Source organism: Lactuca virosa, chromosome 3, assembly GCF_052849685.1.
Source record: "Lactuca virosa cultivar CGN04683 chromosome 3, Lactuca_virosa_CGN04683_v6, whole genome shotgun sequence".
In the NCBI taxonomy this organism is placed as follows: Eukaryota; Viridiplantae; Streptophyta; class Magnoliopsida; order Asterales; family Asteraceae; genus Lactuca; species Lactuca virosa.
In genome coordinates, this window is record NC_136428.1 from 6,050,440 (window position 1) to 6,059,585 (window position 9,146).

Sequence of the window (9,146 nt, forward strand, 5' to 3'; positions counted from 1 at the left end):
CCATGGACCATCCATGAAAGCTTAGCCCAACCTAAATGAACTTGGCCCATTCCATATATATAAGAGTCCATATTTAATTAGTTCTTTTTTATCACTTAATTAATTCTAAATTAATTCTTGATCAATACTAATTAAATAATATGATTCCATATTAATATATTAGAACTTATAATATATTAATATAAATCATAAATATACTATTCTCAAAAGACTATCCATATAAATTGTGCCGGTGAAGTGCAACCCAAATGGACCATGCCGGGTCGGGTTAAGTACATACCAAATATAGTTATGGACTTAGACATTAATCCAACAGTCTCCCATTTGGATAAGTCTAAAACTATTATTGAGTATGACTTCAAAACCTAACTGGCAATCGTAGCTCTTAAAGCCGCTGTCGAACTCTGACCTTGTCAATGACTTGTCCATTAGATAAGGGATCATATATTCCTCCATTCTAGATATCATATGGACTGAGACATGGATTATAATCATTCTCTCTGTCCATTTGTTGTTTCCCGATTTTCGATTTATGATGACTGACTGATTGAACAAATCAAATCAGTCCTGGCTTGGCCAAGCACTCACATGTGTCATCGCTAAATCATCGAGGGGCCCACAGATATCGCTTTTATCCCGAAGGTAAAAGGAATGGATAAACTTCGACTCATATGGCTTGTTCTACTACTTGTTGAATCATACACAAAGGCACGTTTTATAACATCGAGTTACCAAATGCGTTTTCGTGCAATCAATGTATAACCAACTCATAGTAACAACTCATATCTCTAGGTTTGAAGAATATAAGATATTATCGTCTCATGATCACTCGTGATAAAATCCATGAAGTGATTCAAATGAGCGCGGGTTGAATCCAATACTCAGAACTTATGAGCACTCATGAGTGTTGTAGCACCACTTTGTCCACCAACTTGGACCTCTACAAACCAACCCATGACAGTCTTGATTCATATCTACTTCCAACATATGACCGACTGTGGATGGTTTGAATAACTTAATCATTCAGGAAGAGCGACTTAGTTATTCTGGAAGTCAAAACATGCAAAGTGAAACACAAGAATAAATGAATCAAATATGGTATAAACCCTATGAATATAAATAAACACTTTTATTTATCACCATACTGATTACTCATTATTCATTGTTTCGGTTTTATCAACTTTATACTTGAATTAAAAACACTAGTTGTCCCATGCTCCAAGCATGTACACTATGTTTTTCTTAAACAATAGCTTTGCCATACACCAAGTATGCACTCTATGTTTGTCTATGATCCTTACTTTGTGAAATAAACCAATTGAACATAATTTCAATGATTCTAATTTCACACTCCCAAATCCTTATCGAAAAATGTGAGAATTTCAAATTCCTATCATTTATCGAAATCTGTTTAGATTTTAAACTTATATGCACTGACCCTCCTGTAATGAATATGTACAAAGTCAGAAAGACTTGTCAACAGTCATTATAAGGTATTCCAATGGAGATCAACTCCATGGAAACTAAGTCTCATATTCAAAGTACATTGCTTTGGACATGCTTCTTGCATTAAGTTTTCTAATCTTACACAGATAACTTCCACCTATGGAGACAACTCCATATTCTCATTTTGACTATCACTTCTGAATAAGAGATGCCTCTTTTCAGAATATGTCAATATGGTCCTTCCAAAATTAGCACTATACTTCCAACTGTCCGTGAGCAACCAATCTTTGGTAAACCTCAGATTGTACTCGACAATTGCTTAATCATTTTAGTCATATCCAATTCTAGACCTTTTCCCTTCTTAATGCCTCTGGGCATTTGGAAAAATTTAGAAATGACAAATATTATAGCACATGCAATCGATCCTGTACCCAAAGCAAATGGTACACGATTAATGATGTCTCACATAAAGACATGATTCTAGACCAGTCTTTTGCTACAATATTTTTATTTGCCATGTTTTCAAAATTTGACTATGAAGAGGGATGCCGTAATCATAATCGAATTTTGAGAACGCAATATATAGAATTTCCTTAAGTTGAACCAATCCAACATGAAATTCATATATATATTCTTGAATAAAGATGATTAAGGTCTCAATCTAAGCCCTTAGAACTGAATTGAAGTATATCCTCTCCCTTAATTATAGCAAAACAACTTTTTCAATCCCTGCAGCCACACGAATTGAAACTTTTGTTCTATAATTAACATTTCTAACTTGCAACACTAACAATAATTATCATGCTCCCACTAACATGATGATTATTAGCATAACACTTATGCTCCCACTAGCTTTGACATGTACTCAGAAATCAGCTGGACTTCTAGAAATCAATACTTTATTGACTTCCTTACCAAAGTTCAGATTTCTGATACGAGATGCTTTGATAAAACTTTATCAAAATCATACACCTTTCCTTAGATAGCATGCATGTGTGTCTAAACAATTTCAGAACTATGAAAAGGGATGCCGTAATCATAGTCTCAATTGTTTAGACCTTTTTCCATCTGCTTCAAATCTACTTGGTGGAAGTGTTTCCTCACCATCATTTTCATGAATCGGAGAGAAACCTTATGACCCTTAGATTTTATGGTGTATGTGTTCTTATCCATGTGAATCGTCAAAACCATAGTCACAAGACAAGGATAATGACAAATCCAAACTCATATGGACTGAACTTATGCAATCTTAACTTCTTGCCACCTGGCAGTACAGGGCCTGCCATTGCTTCCAAGTTGTTATGCAACCAATTGAGAACTTTCAGAACTCCTATGCAAAGCCAACTTTAAGTGGAATGGGCACAAAATATGTCAACAAGATATTATAAACCTCAAGTCGTGTGCTAGTGAAGAACCTCAGGTTTTATTCTTGATTAGTTCTTGAAATTCTTTTTAGGATCTTTAAGACTCCCACTGTCCTCTTGACATATAAGACTATCTTGCCAAATATTCAAGAGATAGTGCGGATTCTTTATCAAGACAAACACTTCACACAATTGGCCTTAGTTGGTCTTTGTTTAATCCAAAACATCACAACTTACCAACTTCAAATGTACAAGAGTAGGACACTTTTACTCTTACATTTGACAAGTGTTATAAACCTTTCTTTAAGATATGCCACTCAACTTATAGTCTTGGAGTATGACTCTAAGACTTGTTTTGGAACGAAGTATGACTCATCTTTTTGATTTAACCATTTCAACAATTCATGACTCCTCTTCTTAGTCATAAGAATGCACTAAGATGACTTTAGAGGACCAATTGTGATATGGTATCTTAATCATTAAGATGATCATAAACATGATACTAAAGTACTCTCCCATCTTTTCAGATTTGAGAAACTTTTATCTTTCTGCCATACTTTGATTCTTCTTATTCGTTCTATCTCACATTGAAACTTCTCCAATGCTACAGACTTATACTTAAACTTATAAGTATAACCATATTTACTGAACTTAAGTAAATCATGACGAATAGTCTTCTTGATCTTTTGTGGTGGACTTGACCAGTGCACAAGAATGTGTACTCGATCCCTTAGTCCTTTCCTTATTCACATAAGGAATTAGTCTTAATTTTCCAAGCTGAAAGTTCTCATTCATCATACTATACAACTTGCATGATTCCAAGTTTCGGTCCAATTGAACCTTGGGTGATGAGAATCTTTCCTTATTTGGTAATATTAGACACTACCACAACCGAAAGAATCAAATCCATTTTTCCAATATTGCTATCAATGGAATCTTATAAGCAACAACTTTTCACAAATGCCATTGTAAGGATACTTAAAATAAATAAAATCAAAACCTTTTTCTTTTATTTTAAAACTTTGCGGAAAAACTTATCCTTACAATCCATATGAGAACCTTGTTGTTATCTATTCCTAAGCAATATAAATATCATAACTCTTAAGTAATAGCCTAAAATTCTGATCACCGAACCATGCGATTGAAATCCATCTTCGCGATCAGAATCAGCATGTACTTAATAGAGTTAGACAATGGACTTTACCTGAAGTAGAGCCAAACTTATTGACTTTAACATCCTTAGGTAAATTTGGCAGCTTCGTAACCAATGCCCCTTCCTTTGGCAATAGTTACCTATGGACCCTTGATAATGGGACTATCTCATACTTCGCCTCTCTCTTTACCATTGGGTCAACCAAGTTGACTATGGCCGATCCCTTTCCATTGGGAAGAGAGAGCTTTACTGGATATCCAATGTCATCATTGTCAATGTCCATAGCGTTTTAGGAAGTTGATCTTAGCAAATAGATAAGATCATTAAGGGTCTTGTCTTAGTCTGTTTCATAGGATTCCCAAAAGAACTCACTATGTGACTTAGAAAGTAGTTGAGCCACCAACTTTCTCAAGACTTTGACACCCAACTCTCCCGGCTTGTCAATATGTGACTACATCTCCAAGATGTGATCACACCTAGACCTTGCCTTGCCAATAGGGCTTGAGTGACGTTAAACTTTTTAGGAACTTGTGGGTTAGGGAGAATAATTGGAGGAGGTGAAAGAAGTATGATATCCATGGGACATCATCTTCATTTAGGAAAGCTTGTTTCAAGAGATTTGGGAAGATCATAAATGTCTAGACCAGACATCTTTTTGGGAGATATTCAAGATAATTGATTTAAAGTCCTTAATATGACACCCAATATGAAATATTAAGGCTAGGACCCAACAAACTATTTTATAACTTAGAAGAGGGATGCCGTAATCCAAGCTATAAAATATTTGAAGGTAGGTGAATGACGATTCACCAATTTCCACCATGAAAAACGAAATAATTTATTAGGTTTTAATTGGATTTGAAAGTCCTAGATCTTTGAGATTCATTGAACTGTTCAAAGGCATGTTTCAATCTCGAGTGTGCCCTTCATGTTTTGTGACTGGGATGCCGAGGATCACAAAACAAGGTGTGAATAACCATGCAAATATACTTGGTACCCTTAATATTTACCCCTTAATCAGTGTGCCGGTTAACCACACACGCTCCACCGATACTATGATAAATATTAAGTTACCCTTTGCCTACCTTGGTAAGTCCAGGTTAGTATGCCGGTTAACCACACACGCTCCACTAACGACTTAAGCAAAGTGCAAAGTGTAATTTCATGGGTTAGCACCAAATTCACATTGTCCTAAGTAACTAAGATTGGGTATTAATAAGAGTTTAGTTACTTAGTATTTATCATTAATACTTTTAATGAAAGGACAATTATAGTCCTTGTCCTACCCGTTCGGCTAACGACCCTCCACCAGTCAAGGAAGCGGTGGGTGAGAGTGGACACCCATTAAACTGCCATTTTATAGGCCGTAACCTTATACCCCCCTTATAGACCGGCTTGGTGAATAAGGCCTACTAACGGTAAGACTGACTTTACTCTTATACATATATATAAATATTATTAACTTATAATATTATAAAGTATAAGGGTTGAATTTTAACTTTGAAAATTCTAAGGGCTAACTTGGAATTAAAGTATTCATAAGTGAAAACTTTTCAAATTCCAAAACTTGAGGGCAAGTTTTGAAACTATTCAAAACTAATTAATTCCATAACTTATGAATTTAAAGTAGTTTTAATTAAAAAAAAAAAAAAAAAAAAAAAAAAAAAAACTCTTCAAGTTCCATAACTTGAGGACAAGTTATGGAAGACTTTAAACTAATTAATAAAAAAAAATAACTTTTTTTTATTGTAACTTATGGAACTAATTAAGGTTACACTTTTTCTTTTAATTTAATGAAGAGACTCTTGAACCTCCATAACTTGAGGACAAGTTATGGAGTCATAAAACCATTTAATTAGAACTAGACTCTTCATTTTGTAACCTTTGCCAACTTTTATGAGTTTTATGATTCTTAAATGTGACTTTTCATATAACTTGAGGACAAGTTACAAAAACACACTTTGGAATCAACTCTTAGATTAAAATGGATTGAAAACAACTATTTCACACAACCTTTCTATTAATCTAAGAACCTCATAAGAACAAGATAATTCAAATCATCAATCTTCAAGAAATTAGCATGAACATACAAACTAATACAAATCTTGAAATTATGACAATTATCTTAGAAATTGGATTAGCATGAACATTACCACATCAAAAACAAGTTTATAAGTCCAAAAACATCTTAGGGTAATGTTCCTAGTCGAATTCCAGCCAAAACAATCGAATATATGCATCCAACTCGATTTTTCAGCTACTTTTGCAAGTATAACAAGAAAACAAGCCTAGGATCTGATACCACTATTGGGTTTTGAGCATTCTAACACTCCTAAGTGTACATGCAACCCTAAATACCTTGGATCTATGTTTTCTCTATTATACATACAATTATGAACATCCAAGATCCTAATCTAGCATACAAAATAATAAATATAACAAGATAGAATACATACCTCTTTGATGTAGAATGTCTTCATGAAGCTTGAGTGCCTAGTGCCCCAAGTGTGACACCTCAAATGGTTCACACAACACCAAATACACTTGGAATAACTTGAGAGAAACTTGAACACTCCTTGAAATCGTCTAGCCCTCACACTCACACATTAGTGCACGATTTCTTGAGCCATGAGATTCTTTTATATGGTGGCTATTAGGGTTACACCATGTAACTCATAACTTTACCCATTCCTTATGCTCCATGGATTTTAACCTCCATGGAGTATCCATGGGTCACCCCATGGACTTAGTCCAACATAAGGAATCTTGGATCACAAGCCCACATATATAAGAATGAATGATTTACACAATCAACCCATATATTTAATTAGTCTCCTTTTGATCACTTAATTAATTCCAAATTAATTCTTGACCAATACTAATTAAATAACCTTATTAATATATTAGAACTTATAATATATTAACCAACCTTAAGTGTTATTTCTCTCATTATAGTCTATCCAAATGCATGATGCCATGCAACCCAAATGGACCATGCCGGGTCGGGTCAAGTCTTACCAATTATAGTTATGGACTTAGACATTAATCCAACAGCTTGTTGGGTCATTTAAGAAAAGAAAAGAAAGCTATAAACCAAGGGGGAGATTGTTGGGTCAAAAATATGGTTTATACTTTGCTTTTCTAAGCAGTTATTGTTTTTATTATTTGGGCCAAAAATAGTATAGGATTAATTGTAGCTTGGACCGAGCATTGGATTATTTGTATTTTGGGCTTGGCCTTAGGTCCATATATATATAGGGTGAGGAGTGCATGTGAAGGATGAACACTAGAAGAGCTTAAGTGTGTGAAACTCAAGGTGTTCTAGAGAGAGAAAGAGATAGAAAAGAGAGTGTGTGTTAGTGTGTGTGAATCTTGTATCCGGATTTTCAATCATATCAATACATACAAGATTCATCATCTTCTTCTTCTCCTTCTCTTCTATTTGATCTGACATCATCCGTTTGATTGGGATTCCGCACCATCAAACGGATCTGATTGATACACAAGCAGATTAGGGACTTACAGTTTTAAAAAGATTTTTGTAAATGGAAAGAAATTTCTAAAAGGATTTTTGTAAAGATAAAGGGGGTGTGATGCGTGCAATCGGTCAAGCTCAAGTAAGTGATTCCCATGATAGGATGGGGCTAGGGGTACTTTCAGGAAATGCATGATTGATTGGACTGATATGTGATGCCTTGTAGCCTAGGGAGCATTGGACGCTATGCTAGATTGGGAATATATGTTGGTATCAGTAATTGCTAAGTGTATGCTTTAAAAATTGTATACAGTTAGGATAATATAGCCCTAGAATGATTGATTTGACCTTATTTCCTGTTCCTCGTTTGGTTTTGGTCTTAGGGTAGAGTCTTTTATTCGACAGTATATTTGATCTTATATTGTGTATAATTTGCATGCATAAGGCAACCGACAGTGAGAGTGGAAGTTCCTAACATGAGTTATACTATGTGAGTGTGAATGTTCTTTGTTTATTCTATGGATTGGAGTGCTATTGCACGAATGCTGCTTGCTTTGTGCTTTGTGGAACTCTTAAGTGATGTGATTTAACTATTAAGTGAATATACTAAGTCACATGTGACGAAGGTTGAATAATCTCAGAGTGATGGATTTGACTCTATTGCGTAGCTCTCGTTTAAGTCTAACTGTTGTAGGGATGAGTCTTTTACTCGAAGGATTATCTAAGCTTTGTTGCATGTGATTGTATTCATGAGGTAGTTAACTGGTATTATAGGGAGTTCTTCAGCAGCTGATGGCTGGGTGAGGTCGAAAACCTAGGAAAGCCAAGGAAGTGCTTTAGTGGGTTTAGTTGCGCTGTTTAGTGAGCATTTGGAGTATCAGTTTGAGAAGGTGACTTAGAGGATTTGGGATGATTCTTGAGGAAAGTATGGATAGGTGTGGCAGGTAGTATTGGGCCCGTACTATTGGATGCATAGGATCCATACTCGAATCGGGGAGAGTCTTGGAGAATCTAGGAAGCCTGTGGGAAGTGGAATTTTGGGTATGTTCTGATTATTGGTATGATTGTTTTGTCTCGGTGTGGCGATGAGCACACTAGGAGGAGGTTTAGGTTCTGGTTCAGGCTCAGGTGCAGGTACTGAGTCGATCGATAAGCGGATGCGGGAGTTCATCTCGTCGGAGATTACCCGCGGTATTTTGGAGCAGACTCCTGTGATCTTTGGTACGGTCAAGGAAGGGATTTTGGAGATTTTGGATGAGCATTTGGGCGCATTCTGTAACGAGTTTATGGCTATTGTTGGAGACCGCACTCTTTCCTTCAGTGAGTTCCGTGTTTGTGGAGCTCCCGAGTTCTTTGGGGGAGGGACCTCATTGCTAGTAGGAGATGGTTATAAGATATGGCTAACACGTTCAGGACAAGTTTCTTCCCTGAGGGGTCGAAGGTCAGATTTGATGGGTTTTGAGCAATACATCATTCCTATGGTGTACATGCAAACCCTAATAGCTTTTGGATCTAGTTTGTCTAATGAACATGCAATTGAATATCGAAAGCTATAAACCCTAGATCTATCATATAAGAACTGAAATAAGGGTTTAGTGATTACCTTTGATTGTTATATAGTAATAACAATCAATTCCTTTCTTTGATTGGCTTCAGAAAGCTTAGTGCCTCAAGTGTTGCACCTCTAATGGAGTCACAAACACCACTA